The sequence below is a fragment of the Pipistrellus kuhlii genome, unplaced genomic scaffold, assembly GCF_014108245.1.
Source record: "Pipistrellus kuhlii isolate mPipKuh1 unplaced genomic scaffold, mPipKuh1.p scaffold_m20_p_1, whole genome shotgun sequence".
Lineage (NCBI taxonomy): Eukaryota > Metazoa > Chordata > Mammalia > Chiroptera > Vespertilionidae > Pipistrellus > Pipistrellus kuhlii.
Genome location: NW_023425404.1, coordinates 45884578 through 45903838, shown reverse-complemented (window position 1 = coordinate 45903838; position 19261 = coordinate 45884578). Strand labels below are relative to the sequence as shown.

General features: G+C 40.4%; 1 long non-coding RNA gene across 1 annotated transcript; it reads left to right on the top strand.

The window, feature by feature from the left end:
- The first annotated feature begins 16187 nt into the window (after positions 1 to 16187).
- On the top strand, positions 16188 to 18996 carry LOC123651579. The gene is made up of 3 exons (XR_006740386.1): positions 16188 to 16255; positions 16440 to 16606; positions 17851 to 18996. It is a non-coding gene; the product is annotated as an uncharacterized LOC123651579 (long non-coding RNA).
- Positions 18997 to 19261: the final 265 nt, after the last annotated feature.

The following is a 19261-nucleotide window of genomic DNA, read 5'->3' as shown; positions in this document are numbered from 1 at the left end:
CAGGCCGACACTCTATTCACTGAGCCAAACTGGTTTCAGTGACAATATTTTTCTTGATGAAAGGAATTATATCTTGTGATGTTTTAAAAATACTACCTTGCACCTATAAGACTATTCATAAAGATTTACTGGATGGATGGATGGATGGATGGATGGATGGATGAATGGATGGACAATTAGGTCTCCTCTGACAGACTACTGCCTGTATAATATTGAATGAGAAAATAATTGGATAAACCTAATACTCTATAAAACCATGACTTCAGATTTTGCAAATTGAGCAACTTCCTGGAATATAAGAAGAAACGAGGGAGGAGAAAGAGGGACATAGATAGAAGGGGAAAGAGGAAGGAAGGTAGGCATGCTTCTCATCAACATATGAAATCTCCTGGACTAAAATTATGAATGCTACTTCAGCCTGTTTTATCAGGAATGTCTTACCTATCTCTATTATGTTAGAAAATATCCTTCCCCTGCCTAGCACCCCCCTACCCTCACCCCCACTCTGTGGAAAGGAGGCTGAATGAAAGCATAGGGAGAGACTGCCTCTCCTGCATTAGGGCAGGAATGTCAGGAGACTTTCCTGCCTCTTACACTCCCTTCCTGCTGCAGGAGTATTGTGGTCCAAGGCACTTTGTACAATCTCACACGAGCCAGGGAGTAGGCATGCAACATTGCTTTTAATGATTATTATGAGGAGCTGAGCGCCAATCTTCAGAGAAAGCAGCCCTCCCACCCTCCACTGGCCTCCCCTCAGGACAGAAAGAACCTATTCCTCGTCTCCCAAGCTCCCCTGCCAATCTTCTGTTGTTGAAACCCCTCTTCCCCCATCTGTATTTGATCTGCAATATATTTTGTTGCTCGTTTCTGGTAAAATAGTTTAAAGCTTAGATATTTGTTTTCTAGTGGCCCTTCTGTAAGCCTATTAGTTCTTCCTCTCAAGGTACCCTTTTCTATTACTTTAAATTATGCAGAATTTATTGCTAGATTGTGCTGTCAGCACTAAAAGTCTTAACTTTTTTTTTTCTTTTCCAGTCTAACTGCAGGCTGTCAGCTGCTCAATGGGTTTAATATTCTTATGATTAGAAATCAAAGCATCCAAATTAACCCCACTCCATAAAATTAGGATTCTCCACAGCCCTGGCTAGTTTGGTGACTTGGCACCATATCCCGCCTTTTTACCCCCTGTTGTCCCAGAGTTTAGGAAGGACATCATCAGTTTAGTTTAATCATACATTCAAAGTATCTAAAAAATAGTTGTAAAAATATCTGATGAAGATTAAAATATTTTCAAGGTATAAAATGTTCTACATGTCTCACAAATGTCTCTTATTTCTTGAGTAGACACATATTTGACAATTGGGAATTGCTATAACTAGAAAAAAATAAAGAAAGGAGGAGATAGGTAGCAGAGTGTTGTCCCATGTACCAAGAGGTCAGGGATTTGAGTCCTGGTCAGGGCACATGCCTAATTTGTGAGCTCAGTTCCCAGTAGGGAGCATGGAGGAGGCAGCCAATGAATGTTTCTGTCTGTCTCTCCCTTCTTCTCTGTCTAAAAAAAATCAATAAAAACATCCTACATAATAAAAAGCTAATATGCAAATTGACCGAACAGCAGAATGACCAGTCTCTACGACATGCACTGACCACCAGAGGGCAGATGCTTAATGCAGGAGCTGTTCCCTGGTGGTCAGTGTGCTCCCACAGAGGGAGCACTGCTCAGGCAGAAGCCAGGCTCATGGCTGATGAACGCAGCAGCAGTGGTGGAGCCTCTCCTGTCTCTGTGGCAGTGCTAAGGATGTCCGACTGATGGCTTAGGGCTGCTAAGCCATCAGTCGGACATCCCCTGAAGGCTCACAGACTATGAGAGGGTACAGTCCAGGCTGAGGGACACCCCCCTTTGAGTGCATGAATTTCATGCACTGGGCCTTTAGTATTTAAATTAACACACACACACACACACACACACACACACACACACTCACACACACACAAACACACAATTAGAAAAATGAAGAGAGAGTGAAAAATAACTTCAGCTGTGAAGCTATCCTCATCTCTCCTTTCAGATTCTGGGAAGAAACCACATGGTGGTCCATGTTGCACTGGGCACCTCTAGGCATTCTTTTCTTAGAGATGATCCATGTACAACTGTGGCCTTTTCTCTGACTATTGCCCACCACCTAGTAAACACCCTCTAATCCCTTTCCATTTTACTGTCCTATTCAAATCCTCCCCTTTGAATCTGTCTCACTAACCCTCATTTTCTTATTGTAGAATTTCTCAAACTGGTGTATCTCTTTTTTCAGCTAGAAAAAAATTACTAAAAGTATTTATTTGTGTTCCCCTAAAGATAGGATTAAACTTCTTACATGAGTCTGGTAACTAATAGAATGCTCTGGCTTACTGAAAACCCCCTGAAATGTAGCCGCAGTAGAGACTGTTCCACAGTTGTAAAGCTTACTCCCTTTCCTACCCCCAACTCTTCCTTTTCCCCCCTTTTTATTTTAGTTTTTGTGCATTAAATATTCTTTTGCTATGTGATTTTTAATGGCCTTCTAGATTTTCACTGGATGGCTGTAGCATAATTTATTAAACTTGATTATTTAGGCTTTCTACTTCTTTATAGTCTTTTTTTTTAATTTTATTTTTATTGTTGACACTATTACAGATGCTCACCATTTCTCTCTCTCATCCAGAGAAGGTTCATCTCAGAATTCCTCACTTTCATGGGCTTTGTCCAAGGCTGTATACCTAATTTTGCATTCATATTATTTTTTCTTGAAAGTGCTCCTGTAAGTCATATAAGATTCAGGTTTTGTAAAACCCTTATGCATAAGCCCCTGGTCTCTACTCACCCCTGGACCCTCTCTTATCCATTAATCCATTAAAGCACAAAACTTATTCTCTCCTTGAGTCTCTACATCAAACAGACAATTTGTCAAAACTTCTTTTAAAGTCACCTTTCATTTATTTACTAGAAGCCCAGTTCTTGAAATTTGTGCATGAAATGGAGGGTCCCACAGCCCAGCCTGAACCTTCTCCAATCTTGGACCCCTTAGGGGATGTCTGACTGCCTCTCATAATTTAGGATCCCTGGCTCCTAACCTTTCACCTTCCTGCCTGCCTGTCTGATCACCCCTAACCTCTCTGCCTGCCTGTCTGATTTTCCTAACCACCTCTGCCTGCCTGGCTGATCACCCATAACTGTTCCCCTGCTGTCCTGATTGCCCCTAACTGCCTCTGCCATGCTCCGCATCCAGGACCCAGGATTCCCTCCACTGGCCTGTCGCAGGCACCTGGGACTGGGCTTCTTTCCCTCTGGCCGGCTACAGGCACCCAGGACCCAGGTTGGCTTCACTCGGGCCAGCCACAGCTGCAGGGGACTGTGAGCAGGTGGCTTTGCTTGGGCCACAGCCACAGGCACCTGGGACCAAGGGTGGGTGGCTTGTCTCTCTCCTGGGCCACAGCCACAGGCATAGCCGTTGGTGCCAGGGACCATGAGGATCATGGGGCATATGGATTATCCCTCTCCCAGGCCACAGGCGCAGGAATAGCTGCTGGTGCTCAGAACCATGGGGCAGGCGACTTAACCCTCTGTGGGCCACAGCCCCAAACACTGGCGCCTGGGACCACAGGGTGGACAGCTTGTCCCTCTTCTGGGCTGTAGCCTGGCTGGTCCCCATTCTTCCCTCACAAGCTCCTTTGTGCCTGGCTGGTCCCCATTCCTCTCTCCCCAGTGTTGGAGTATCTGAGTCATTACAGCATGATGGCTTGAGGGTGTTAATGACCATTTGCATATTAGCTCTTTATTATATAGGACTAGTGGCCCGGTGCATGAAATTCATGCATGGAGGGGGAGAGGGGGAGTTCCCTTAGCCCAGCCTGCAACCTCTCCAATTGGAGACCCATTGGGAGATATCTGACTGCCAGACATCCCTCTCACAATCTGGGACTACTGGTTCCTAATCACTCTCACCTGCCTGCCTACCTGATTGCCTCTAACTGCCTTCCCCTGTCAGCCTCATCTCACCCCCAACTGCCCTCTCCTGCCAGCCTTATCTTTCCCTCAACTATCCTTTCTTGCAGGCCTGATCTCACTCCCAACTGCCCTCCTCTGCCAGCCAATTTGGTTCTGATTGGTCAGTTCTATGACAGTCAGTGTCTCTGGGCCTATCAACGGGGCCTGATCATAAAGGCAGGGCTGATCAGCAGCCCAGGTGGAGTCCTGGAGAGAAATGGATGCATAGCTGCTGGCTAGATTGGGAGAGAAAGAAAGACGCACGTGCTGGTCAAAAGTTGCTACAGAGGCAACAGGTCAGTCCCTGCTTCTCTCTTCAGACTTCTCTCTGGCCTTGATTCACAGCCCTCTCAGCAGTCAGTGCTGGGGCACTGCACCTGCAGCAGTGAGCTTTGGTTGTAAGGGTGTTACACACTGGATCTTTATTAGAGAGACAAGGTCTTCCCATGCTTAATGTGCCATCATGCTTTCTTATCAATTACAAAATTTCTAGCCCCAAAGTAAGACTTTTGGCTTCTCACTATCATGTTCCCATTATCTTCAAAGTGGAAGTTGAAGTCAAGCGGGGGAGGGCAGAGGGGGGAGTGGGACACGACAGCTCTTAACTTTCCAGCACATTTAAGGAGACCTCCAGTCTCTAAATGGAAGAATTCAGGGAGGTGCCATTTAAGATACATGTCTTTGTAGCTTCCAAAAGGTTTGATGCAATGTGGCATTTTCTATTCCTTTCATTTGGACAGGGGTTTCAAAGTTTTTGGTGATAAAAAAAAATGAGGTCTTAATCTACAGTCAGTCTTTCTGCCCAGTAGAGAAGGTCCTACATACTAATACTTTTGTGATAGACTTTTGCCAATGTTTGCTCACAAGGTGAGTCTTCAGAAATCTAAATGAATGATACCTGGACAAAAAAACTAGAATAATGGGGAAAGCAGTCTTGACTGCTTCCCACCCCCTGCCCCCATCCCCACTGATAACTACCTATACTTTAATATAGGAGGGCCTGATCCCATGGTAGAGCCTATAGCTCCTGAGCAAGATGCTCAGGGGATGGGGTAGGGAGGCAAATGAAAGGAGAAAGTCACAAACTATGTTTCCCCCCCCTTCATCTGAGCTGTTTGAGTTTTCTTTTTCACTAGAAAAACTTGTGAAATCTGATTCCCATCTAATCCTCCCCATCTTAGAGCTTTTATATGGTTTTCTGCTTTTCACTCCCAGCTTTATTTTAGAAACTTTGTATACAACCACAAAAAAGGGTCAGGATTAGGAGCACAGGTCCTGGGATTATATATCATATCTGGCTTCTGTCATTTATTCTGGCCATAAGTTGACTTTATTAAGCTTCAGTTTCCTTATGGATAGAATAGGGGCTCAAATTATGCTGTTGTTAGAAACTAAATAAGATGTATATTAAGTTCTTAGCATTCAATAAATATTAGCTATTGTTGTATTTTTCCCAGGAGTCTCTTGGACAATCAGGTATTTGATAAGTAACAGTCAAGTGATACAATACCAAAGAGCTTAGAAAGACATGCCTATTGCCCACTCACCTTGTCCTTTCCCTAGACCACTAGGAGTGCTGAGTTAGAGGCAGGGGATGGGGGTCATAAACAGATAGAAAGAGAAGGAACCCAGAGATTCCACTTTTGGAAATATATATGAAAAACAACAAAATACTAATTCAAAAGAACATATGCACCCCTATATTCATAGCTGCATTATTTACAATAGCCAAAATCTAGACACAGCCCAAGTGCCCATCAGTAGATGAGTGGATAAAATAGCTGTGGTATACTTACACCATGGAATACTTGGTTGAAAAAAGAAGAAACTTTTACTCTTTTCGACAGTGTGGGCAGACCTGGAGAGTACTATGTTAAGTGAAATAAGCCAGTCAGAGAGAGACAAATACCATATGATCTCACTTATATGTAGAATTTATACAATGAACAAAAGGAGAACACAATTCAAAATAAAGAACAAAATAATTTAACAAAAAAAAATAGAAACAGAAGCATGATATGTAGAAAAGACTGACAGTTGTCAGAAGGGAGTGGGGTTAGGGGGCTGGGTGAAAAAGGTGAAGGGATTAACCAAAATATATATATAACACATAGACACAGACAATAGTATGGTGATAGCAGATGTAAAGAGGTGGGGGTGGAAAAGGGCAAAGGAGGGATAAATGGGGACAGAAAGAGATTTACTTTGGGCAATGGGCCCAAAATGTAAGAAACAGATGATGATGTTTTCTTGAGTTGTACACTTGAAACCTGTATTTTTTTTTTTTTTTTAACCAATATCACCTCAGTAAACTCAATAAAAAAGAGAGAAGGAAACACATAGAATATGAATCATTATGGACTGGAATGGTCTAGAGACAGAGTTTGAATTGCTGATGACCATCAGAGGAGAACCCTTCATGTATACTAAGCACTTTTCTCCAATCCAGAGATCGATGAGTCTCAAAGTCAGGGGAGGACAGCAGCGAAAATAGCCAGTAGAGAAAACGGGACTCTAAAGAATACACTCTTCTTCAGAAGAGACCTGGTTAACTGGTCAAGTCAGATAAAATGCCTCCACCTGTTCAAACTAGTAGGTCAATGACACTTTAAAATTAAAGATGATTATTCTATTTAATAAGTGAAAATTGTGAAGCTGCTTATTAAATTCGATATAAGTGCCACTGACTCCTCTGGCTAAAAGACAATTTAAACACAATTCAGTTTACAACTCAAATTCAGAAAGGCAAATGACTTGCTCATGGTCACATGGCAAGTTTGACCAGATAGCCAAAGTAGAATCAGTGGGGATACACAAACAATTAGTGTGGTTTTAACTTAAACTTGATTAGTCAAATTGCTTTAGAAATGTAGATATATAGTAAGAAATGCCCATAAGTAAGTGGAAAGAAAATGAAAGGGTTTGGTTTATATTTATGCTGCTTTTTTCTCTCTAAAGTGTTATGTTTAGAAAGACTGACTGATTCACAAATCATAAACTTTATAAGTGTTTTCTTTGTCCTCATCAAGTTTTTCTTTGTCTTTAAACATGGGAAAATAACATGACAGAATACAAATTATAAAAGTCCTACTATTCCCAGACCTCCCCTCCTCTGTCCATCTGAGAGCAGCCAACCTGTCCCCACCCCACCACCAATCAATTCGTAAAGGACGGACTCTTAGAGAGTGTGTCAGTCTAATTAGGGAAGAAATGCTGGGGGTAGGTAGAGGAGGAAGAAAAAAAAGGGAGAAAAAATATCTTATAGTGGCTGGGGGTGGAGGAATAGAAATATGTTTTAAACTATATACATATTTCAGTCTCCTTCAATATCCTCTGACAGAATTTCTAATTATTTTTTGCTCTTAAGTTGAGCTCCTTCCAAAAGGTACTTCTGTACAACTAAGCCTCCCATAGAAACCCTTCTCCTGGACCTTTAGGTTTATGAGTGTTATAAACCGTGGTTTACTGGAGCCAACTTGTAAGAACAAATTCGGAAGAACAAATTATGTGCATCTCTTTCCAATTTCATTCAGTAGCCTTACACTGGTAGCATGAAATTGTCCATGGTGGCAGGTTTTTACACCACAGAAATTGGTATATACTAAAAATCAGGGCTGGTTTTTCTCCCCCTAGAGAGCTAGTTTACCAGCATGTCCCTGGATAAAAATACAATGATAAAATAATCCTTCTTCCAATTTCCATGTTCATATTTTGTCTTTTTTAACCTTGATAACTATGTTCTCCTTTGGACTCTCTCCATTTAAAATAAATGCTTCTAAAAATATAGCATTGGGAACTGAAAGAAAAGCAATGGAAAGCTAACTTCTCAGTTCTTTCCATTAATATCCCCAGTGTCATTTGTTTGAATTAACTCAATGTGTTAGAATATGTCACTAACATAACCGAAAAGTCACTCTATCAATCCTGACAATCCAATCTTCTTCATTCAAAGAGTAAAACTAGCTTTTGTTCCAAGGTCACATCCCATACACTAGAATACCAGCAGCTGTCTGTGAAAACCTGTACAAGTGATGTCAAGGCAGAGGGGCTGAGGAAATGTTTATAATTTCACTCAAACCAATCTCCTACCAATAAAAATAACAATGTGTGATATAGCAGTAGATGAATATCATCATTTTAGCAAATAAAAGATAGCACATTTTTAATCTTCTAAACATTTACATTTATTATTAACACTAGTAGCCAGGTACACAAATTTGTGCACATTAAAAGGAAATAAATTAGAAGAAATATTTTAATATCACTATTTGCCCTTTCGCTATAATACAAATGTCAACCAAATTCACAATCGACAATGACAGTTGGAAGCACATGCATGTGATTGGCACCAGAGAGAGCTTTATATGTATCGTGCATGTAAGAGTCAACTTAGCCTTTTATAAATATAGAATAAACTTGCTTAATTTGACCTGTGATGTAGCTAAATTTTTTCCAGCCCAGTGAAGCTTCTCTTTCAGGTAATTGTTAGCAACACAGCAGTAAATATCAACCCGAAGCAGATTATTATTGTAGATCACACAGGGAGAACAAAGGGTAAAATATTTAACTGCAGCAGTGTTTGACTATATTCTGTGCAATGAGAAAACCTGAAGTCATTTTCAAGGTCCACCATTTCTTACTTCTTTTCAGTCAGTTCAAGTTTCTAAGCTTTCTTTGTTTTCCAGCTAATGAAAAGAAAGTAGGATTCCACAGTCTCCTATCTACATACTCCAGGACTTCTGTGAGGATCAAACGAGATGAGGCATGGGAAAATTCTTTACAGATATTTGATTAAAGTGTGAAATGTTTGTACCTGGCTATAAAGCAAGTCATGTTCTTGGGCTGAAGAAATAGCAAGGAGGCTAGTCATCACTAGAGAGAGGAAGCCAGACATTGCTGAGTGATGCAATTACCTGTCACCCACAGCCAACGTTTCCAGGCTGGGCTGGGCCACAGGCTTCATTTTATGCCACAGGGGTCTCAGCAGCACTGACTGCCATTTGGTAGGCTGCTGCTCCAGGGTGGTGGTGAGACCTATGTCCCACTTGGGGAAAGCTGACTGTTGCTTTGTGGGCACCAGGTCCACAGTGCTATTTCTCTGTAAATGGCCAGTGCACATCACAGACACTCATGCATTGAGCATCTACCCCCCGTGGTCAATGCTCATCATAGCAACCAGTCAGAAGGTCAGACACTTAGCATACTAGCCTTTTATATATATAACACAACTATTTTTTTTTTTTTTTTTATTTTATTGATTTTTCACAGAGAGGCAGAGAGAGGGATAGAGAGTTAGAAACATCGATGAGAAAGAGTCATCGACCAGCTGCCTCTTGCACACCCCCTACTGGGGATGTGCCCGCAACCAAGGTACATGCCCTTGACCGGAATCGAACCCGGGACCTTTCAGTCCACAAGCCGACGCTCTATCCACTGAGCCAAACCGGTGCCGGCATATATATATAGATTATAGCACTCTCCTACGAGCCTTGACACCTATGAAGTATTTTTTTTTAAATCTTATCCCATTTTGTCATAAATACCTTTGAAAATAATAAAGTAACAGACCCTCTATGTAGAAAAAATATATACAACAAATGTCTGTTACATGCAAATAACTTCAGTTAACTCCAGGGTAAGAACCCTACTTGTAGATAAGGCTCCTATTCTCAAATTATCTACATTCTCCTTGAGGAACTTCTTTGAGAATTTCTGTTCTGAAACTCCCTTAGGAATCCATAACACTTTTTGTGCATAATCTTAGTGGTATCTTTGTCTTCTTGGGACAGATTTAACTTAAAAAGATAGGCAAAGGTCATTGGACACCGACACTAATAAATAAAGTGGACAATAAAACTGGAGATTACCTTTTTTGGTAAATAGAAGCAAAGAGTAGAGTAATGGGGCCCTTTTTTCTTTCTGATTCATAAATGGGCTCAGCAGGCAGCTCCAAAAGAAGATTTCTGGAAAATATCTGGGCAATGTAGCACCATCAGAATAAGTGGGCATTTTCCATTCTTTCATATAATAGTTACGGGGCAGTTGATATGAGAAATAGCTCACTGGGATGCATAAATTCTCAACTCCACCATTTTTGTTGAAAGAAATCCATCTATTATTATATACTAGAGGCCCAATGCATGAAGATTCATGCAAGAATGGGCCTTCCTTCCTCTGGCTGCCAGCACCGCCTTTGCTCCAGACCAGAGCCACCTTTCCGCCTTCCCTCTCTGCCCAGAGGCCCCAAAGTGGCTGGGGTATTGCAGAACACCCCCTTCCACTCAGTGCCTGTGTATGCAAATTAACTGGCCATCTTTGATGAGTTAATTTGCATATTCACTCTGATTGGCTGGTGGGTGTTGCAACGGTATGGTCAATTTGCATCTTTCTCTTTTATTAGAGTAAATTCCATTTTTAATAGTATGTATCACACTTTTAGCATGTAGCATTTTAGCATGTAAGTACTTTATATACTTTTGTCAAAGCTTCATGTTATATATATATATATATATATATATATATATATATATATATATTACTGTTATCTTCAATTTATACATGAGAAAACTGAGGCTTAAGAGTGGTTAAGTAACAGCCTGAAGTTTGACATAGGAGCCTTCCTAACTCTTTATCCTGTGCTCTTAACTACTATTAAGAGGGCTTCCTCTTGTCCACACATGAAAACCATATACTGCCTTCTGTCATTAGAGAAAAGCCACTAGAAGGAAGCAGGAGAGAACTGAAATAGCAGTTTTGAAGAAGCAGGCTCCTGTGTGGGCTGTGATACAAGAGAATTGTGTGGAGGAAGTAAAACTTCAGCTCGACAGGATTAAGATAAAAGGAGGGAGCTGTTGCAGGCAGTAGCAATAGCAAGGGCAAGGGCTCTGAGGTGCTTTTGCTAAGGGACAGAGAAGGACACAAAGACAGAGCAGGACAGGCAGAATGACAGTAAGGCAAATGATTGTGAGTGGTGGTAAAAGCCAAGAGAGACAGTGCAGTTATTACAAAACAAACAAAACCCAGCCATGTTGCTACCTAAACCTGAGGTAGTGGGGACAGGGACCAGGAATGCTATCTAGGGCAGAGGTTCTTACCCCAAAGTTCTCAGGGAACATTGAAAAAAATTCCAGGCCCAGGCCCAGACTATAGTCCAGATCAAGGAATTTGGATTTTCAGGAATGGACAGTCCAGGCTTCAGCTTGTTTGGTTCCCTTTGTTTTAAGTTCCCCAAGGATGAGAGACATGGGTCTAACTTTCATCTACTTCAGTTAAAGTTGATGAAACAGATAGAAACTTAAGGATGTGAAATTCAAATTGAAAATCTGAGAATGAAGCCAACAAGAGGGACACAGGCAGAAAGGTAGCGGCTACAAACATGGGCTGGTACCAAGAGCAGGAAAGCCAGGACAGAGTGCACCCTAAGTGGAAGCAAAAGGTGTCTGGATTCACACCAACTCTATTCACATCAAACTGGTAGAGAATCACATCCAGATACAGAGAGAGGACAGCGACATGACTTTAAAAGTATGGATCTACCACTTGTTAACTAGGCAAGTTACTCAGCCTCTGTGAGCCTCAGTGTTCTCATCTGTAAAATGAGAATGTTAAGCATATCTGTCTTTCAGGATTATACAAAAGCAGGTATAGGAGAAAGATTATGAGCTGACAGTCCTCGATGAAATGCCAATTCCAAAACAGGTTGAAAACTGAAGCAAAAAGTGTCCATTCCTGAGAATGAGGAGATGGCAAGAGAGGAGTAGATGGGTGCCAGGTGGTAGAAGAAAGAGCTCGCTCATTTTTCTCTAGTAATGATGGGGAAAGAGAAGCGCTGCATTTTTGGAAAGCGATGTGGAAAAATATATCACAAGCCAGAAAGATGTTTATACTATTTTATCCAGTAATCCCACTCTTGGAATTTATCCCAGAGAAATAAATCAACAGAAGAAAAAGAAGCTGCAGAGTATAAAGATCTATAATGTAAAAGAATGGAAATAACCTGAACTGCCAAACATAGGTCAATGGCTAAATAAATAATTATACAACTACTCAATAGAATACTAACGGTGGGATTCAAGAACCTTGTTTTATTCATCTTTTAATTTTTAAAAGTTCATCCTTACTTATATAAAGAACACTTAAAAACATTTAAAAATACAGAAAAAGCTCAAGTCCCCCTTGACCACTCTTCGTTTTCTGCCTAAAGGTGGCCACTGTTAACAGTTTAGTATGGACTCTCCCAGACATCTTTCAATATATTCACACACACACACACACACACACACACACACACACACACACGTACATACACACATATACTATTCTTACACATACACATTTTAGAGCTATATATTTTATTTAGGGTGCGTGTTTTAAAAATGCTCTCTCATTCTACTTTCTTCTCTGCAACTTATTAACAACGTGTTTGCTTACTTATTTACTTAGCAACAAGCTTGGAAGTTTTCCGTTCAGTATTGATAGATAGAACACATTCTTTTTAAGTGAGTATGTCACAGTTTATTTAACCATTCTGCGTATTGTTGAGCAGTGACGTGATCTTCAATTTTCACGGTGATAAATGGTGCAGTCAACATTCTTGTTTCTATCTCCTGAAGCACACAGCAAGTATTTTTTTGAGGGCAGATATAGAAAAGTGAAATTGTTGGGTGTAGAAAGGCTGCAAACTTTAAATATAAATAGTTAAATGGCTGACCATGCTTACCCTTGGCCAGCAGGAGAGGGGAGTACCTATTGCCCGAAAGTGGATATTGCCAACATCTTATTGTTGCCAATCTGCCAGGTAAAAATAGTAATAATCACTTCAATTTGTGTTCCCTAGCTTTTTGTTAGGATAAGTCTCTCTTTTGGCTTTTTACATTTCTTTCTTGTCATGTTACCTGCTTATCACCTTTACCAAATTTTCTAAATTATCATTCTTTTGATATCCCTGATACATAGTGTAGTCATTTGAAGATAAATACTCAACTGTTTTGTGAATTCAATTATACTATTAAAAGTAATTAACAACTCCATAGAAATACATAAAGTATGTATGGTACAGTGTTAGATCAAAAGGAAGAATGTAAATTATGTGTAATATGAAATGATACCCATGCATTGGAACATACGATGAAAAGGAACAACTAAAATAACAACCACAATAAAGCTAGAAACAGTGATTAATATAGCACTTAACAGATGCTAAGTGTTGATCAAAATGTTTTACATGTATCAATGCCTTTATTTCTTACAACAGTCCCTATTAGATTTCTTTGAACCTGCTAAATCATAATTTGTACAAGTGGCAAAGCCAAACTTTGATAAGCCTGGGCAATCTGATTCCAGAGGCTGCACTTGTAACTACTACATTATGCTAACATTGCTTTAAAATAAATTCCTTTATAATTTTATGCTATTATTTCTCAACAGGAAATACCAATAGAAAGAGGTCAGGACCTTTTCAGTCATGGAAGTTCACAGGGCATTTGTAACTTAGTAGAGTCATGGCCCTCTCTTTTGCAAATTCATAAATGACATCAAGTCAGTACAGCATATCCATGTGGTTGGGTCCCAGGGAATTGAGCTATGTTAACCAAACTCACAAGAGACTGACAAAATTATAAATCAGAACAATGTCAATTTTGTTCATTTATACTGAGAGTTTTTGTTGCCAAGAGAAATACAATATTCATGGCAGTCCAAACATGTTCTTTCTTCTGGGAAAGTCTAAATTGAAAACCAAATTCAAGAGTAAAAACCATCAGGGAGAGCAGTGTCAAAGCAATGGGAACCAATTGAGCTTTGGGAAATAGTAGGATCACAGAGTAATTAGATTGAACTGCAGCCTAAAAACATGGGTATATGAGAAAACTCACTCCTTTTTATTATTTAATTTCTGCTCTCAATCTCCCTCCCACCAAGTGACTGGGAAACCTAACTTCAGTCATTTTCTTATTTTCCTCCCATCCCAGTGATTTCTGAAATCCTATGCAAAACAATGCATGTTAGAATGGGTATGGAGGGTCACATTTCACACCACGTGGTCATTGACCTTCCATCATCAGGCTGCTTAAGTTGCTAATGAGATATCCCCATCTTTTCTAGCAAGCTTTCTGCTGACAATTCTGTGCTTCCCATGAAGTACAGGAGCTTTCAAGTGACCTTAGCCCCCACTTGGGACCAAACCTGCCTTTCATTCTATCAGCCTGTTGTCCATGGAGCCATTCCTGGGAGGTGGGGAATATGTCCTCTTGGTTAGGGATACACTGGCCTTCTTACTCTCCCTCCCTCACTCTCACTTCTGAAACCAGGAGAATTGATTCCCAACTGGGGGAGTCCCACCTTTTTGGTTCTGACCAGACAATTTCGGTGCTTTGAATCCACTCCTCTCTGTGGAACTTAGGCTGTGTATCTAAATCCAAGATAACTATTAGGATCTTTTTGTTCTGGCAGCTCTATCCCCTGACAATGAATACAGAAACAACTGTTAGTTTGGGTTTGGTGGGGAAAGCTAGAAATATTAAAAAGTTGAGTATAGATCTATGCAAGTATATAAGTAGGTAGGTAGGTAAGTAGGTAGGTAGGTAGGTAGATTGGAATAATATCTCAAAATATGCTGCCACATAAACTCATTTAGAGGTGAGAACATCCAGGGCTCTCTCTCCCCTGGATGCTGTTGGCATTCAGGAGGGTCTACAGTAGCCAACTGTCCTTTGTCTGAGTTCTGTAACAGCTGTACAAAACCTCTGCCTTCCACTGTTACTCCTGACAGACATGCTACATTCACTTTCCATCATATGTTCCTTTGGCTGCTGCCCTGCAGATGTCCTATGGACAGCCGGAGCCATCTGCCTACATAACAATTGGCAACACATAGTGAGGTGCCATGTACTCCCAAAGACTCAGTAAAAGGGCAGCTGGGAGAGCACAGTTGGGGTCTTGCTGCCCTGAGGAGTAGGGACTGCTTCCTGACACAGGACCTTATGTTTTAATGCTCTGCTGTCATCATTTTTAAATTCTTAATGATTGTTTAAAACCTGTTAACCGGGGAGTTCCCTTTTTAATTACTCAACCTGTAATGGGCGCGTACTCTTTCACTAGGACGAGTCAGTACATCACACCCGGAGGACATAATTTCATATTATTATTATTTTATTTATACTTAATTAAAATAAATGATATATATATATATATTTTCATTTATTTATATATAAAGCACAAAGGAAAATACAAAATTACAAAAAAATAGAAAAAAATACCAACAAAAAAATGGAAACATCGAATTAAAAAATTATAAATTTTACAAACAATTATAAAGATTACAAAAAATATATACCGTCCCTCTCAGGATGCAACATATATTTCCAGGACGTATTCATATGTCCTGCCCGTTCCCAATATTGTTTACGTTTGATGTATTTATATGTCCCGCTCGGTTAGCAGGTTAACAAAAGAGCCACATTTTGCCCTCGCCCCCACAGTTATGTAGGAGGTTCTGCCGAAGGGTCATCATCTCGAAAGGGCTTTGCAAGGTCTGAATCTGGAGACCTGTTTCCAGGGCTTCCGAATGTGAGAAACTGTGACAAGAATGAGCTTTCAATTGCACTTAAGGATTCACTTAATGGTTAGTTTTGGTAGGTTTGGCTAAGAGGTACCTTTTATGGTCTTTTTTTTTTTTTTCAGGTTCAAAAACTCTTGGGCTTTTAGAGTGATTTTAGTAACTCTAACACTCCTATTTGTAAACTTAATGTGCACAATCTCTTCTTCATTTACAGCATAGGTTCATTTATGGCTATAGCCTCACCTGTATAAACTGAATAGAATAAGAGAAAACTTGCAAACTGTATATTGAAATTAATTCAAACAGCTGTTTTCAAAATGACCAGTAGTTTAATTGGATGGTGTCTTTCTGCAACAAAAATGTCTGTTAAAGCCTAACTGGACTAACACCATGAGCAGTCCTAAGCTGATCAAGTTGCTGATACATGCATCACTAGGCATTCTTTGACCATAAGCTTACCATTAGCTGTGGTACTGGCCTGAGAAACAAGCGTGACACCTACACTTCAGGCTCCCTGATAAGGTAGAGAGAGAGAGAGAGAGAGAGAGAGAGAGAGAGAGAGAGAGAGAGAGAGAGAGAGAGAGAGAGAGAATGCTGAGAATTAGTTTTATCAGCCAATCTTGCTCCATTCCTTCCTGGCAATCTTAATGAAACACTCAAGGAGTTGTGGGTAAATGGTAATTTCATGTCTCCAAAAAGTTATAGTGTGTATTTTTGTTTGTTTTGTTTTTAATATTTGCATTGTTTCCTGTAAAATGAAAAATAACTTGGGTATGGAGACTCCAAATCAATGTATTATCCTACTGGCTTGATTGAACAACCACCCTTCAAACTAATCTTTGTATTTATGGGAATCAACAGATGATTCTGTCTTCAAATAAGGATCTGTGCGACCTTCCAAAGAACTCAGAATGTCTTTCATCACAGAAGGAAGAATGCTATGGTCTATTTTTGAGATGATTTATGGTACTTGGAGATGAGCTTTGTGTGTCTAGCCTTTGGCTGGCATTCATTGATTTCCCCCATAAGTAGCAGCATGTGTCAAATGTCTCTTGGCACTTAACACATTACATATATGCCAAGTGCATGTATTGGCCATCAGTCCAGAAAGGGCCCTATATTCTCATTAGCACTGCCCTTCTTCCCTTATTAATATTACTTAAATATGCCAATAAGGAAATCAGAGAGTTTTTGTTTTAAATGTTTATGCAATTCAAAGTAAAGATGTGTTATGATCCAGTAAATGGTGTCAATGACAAACTCTGAATTAAGGGCATTACAAAGTAATTAAAAGAATAGTGGGCCCTAGCTTGTTTGGCTCAGTGAATAGAGCATCGGCCTGCAGACTGAAGGGTCCCAAGTTCAATTCTGGTCAAGGGCACATAACTGGGTTACAGGTTCCATGCCCAGTATGGGGCATGCAAGAGGCAGCCAATCAATGATTCTCTCTCATCATTGGTGTTCCTGTCTCTCTCTCCCTCTCCATTCCTCTCTGAAATCAATAAAAGTATATTATAAAAATAAGAATAGTGGGAGCCAGGATCCATGGGTTCAAGGATTATCCTTGCCCTTACCAGCTGCCTATCTAAGGATATAACTTGTCCTCTCCTGGCTCCATCTTTTAAAATACCCAAGTTGATACCGAAACTGGTTTGGCTCAGTGGATAGAGCGTCGGACTGCGAACTGAAAGGTCCCGGGTTCGAGTCCAGTCAGGGGCATGTACCTTGGTTACAGGCACATTCCCAGTAGGGGCTGTGCAAGAGGCAGCTGATCGATGATTCTTTCTTATTGATGTTTCTAACTCTCCCTCACTCTTCCTCTCTGTAAAAAATCAATAAAATATATTTAAAAAAATAAAATAAAATAAAATACCTAAGTTGAGGATAATGTACAAATATACAAATAAAATAATAACAAATTTAGAATGACTTCATGGGGTTGTTTTGAGGCTTAACATAGATTATGTAGGTCAAAAAGTTTTATAAAGGATATTCTTGAAAACTGGTGTTGATTAAAAATTGAGACAATATGGAAAAATTCTGGGTAGATTTTATTAATTTCCAATCTTGGTTGCATTCCCACTGCCCAAAGCTGCATCCATATCCTTTAAATCACATTCTCTGGGATTAGGATTTAGGCATTAGCATGCCTGTGTGTCTCTCCAGGTGATTCCAATATACAATAAAACTTGAGAAAAAATAATTTTCAGGATTTGCTTCCCATAGCTTGAGCAAGAAGCTTAACAAATGATTTGGTTATTGGTTTCCTCAGGCACCTGGGATGCTGCAATTGCTGAAGAAATATTTGTTGATAACACTCATCTACATGACTATAAAGAGAGTTGAAAACTCTTCACATTAACTCCACATTACTGCAATTCATTTCATGTTTAATGAGTTATTCCAGAGAAAGGGCAGTAGTGCTTGTCAAAAAAAATTAAAAGGACTTAGCATAAAAGCTGGGTGGCATGTTGACCACAACTACACAGAGACAAGTAATGAAAGGAGGCAGGAGAGAAAGACGAAGCCCTGCTGGGGGCTCCGGCTGGCACGTGTGCAGTCAGTGTTCCCTGACTGCATGTGGTGTGCAGCGGGCTGCCTCTGGTCGGTGTTTGGCTGATGGCAGAAGGTGCCAGGAAAGTGTGAAAAGCCTTATAAATGTGTCCTCTGAACATCGCTGACAAGCAACTGGACTGCAGCTCTCCCATCTGTCTCTGGCAGGGCTGCCATCAGCCTTCCACGTCCAGGGGAGCAGCTGTGTGATAAATCACTCAGCAGCCCAAGGAAGTCCAAGTGTTTTCTCATGGTGAAGAGACGGCTGCTCTCCAGGTGGTGGTGTCTGTGGAAGAGGAGCAAGTCCTATTGAGCCGTCTCCTGCAGGGAATTAAGTAAAGGCTTAGGGAGGGTCCTCAGAAAATCTAGAGGGTCTGATATTGTTGCACAAGGCTGAAAATTGTATATATGTTATCACAGTTAATGCTTGCAGCAGCTCTACAAAGTGGGTATTGTATTGCCATTGCAGATTCAGAATCGAAGGCTCTGAAAGTGTAAATCACTTTCTGCAGATCACATGTCTAGGAAATGACAGAGTGGGGGACTTAACCAAGTGGGCTGTCTTCAAATGTGTGTCTTCTCTAGGATAAGGACCTACATCACCCAAAGCTGGTCAAACAACTGAACTCTTCACTCAAGCAAATCATGCATATGCACTTCTCTCATCCTTGAGTCATTTCCTATATTAGTTTCATCTCAAAATGTAAATCAACCTATATGACTGTGTCACGTCACATAAAGCCTCGCTACTTAGTATGTGTTCCAGGATCCAGAAGCATCACCTGAGAGCTCAGTGGTAATACAGATCATACCCTACTTCACTTTAACAATTTAACAAGATCTCAGAGGGATGCATAAAAGTTTACAAAGCGTTGGCCTACTTGGAATTCTTTTTTTTATTATTTTTATTAAGGTATTATATGTGTACATATCTTTCCATTGCCCCCTCCCCACCCCCATACTTGGAATTCTTTACCTGAAAAGGAACTTAGGTCAGTGATTCTCACATTTGTGTGCATTAGAATTATTTGGTGGGAAGTGGTTAAAAGTCAGATTCCTAGATCCTTTGCCCATGCTTCTAATTTGGGAACTGAGTGAGATCTGAGTCCTACCAAGCTGCCCAGCTGATT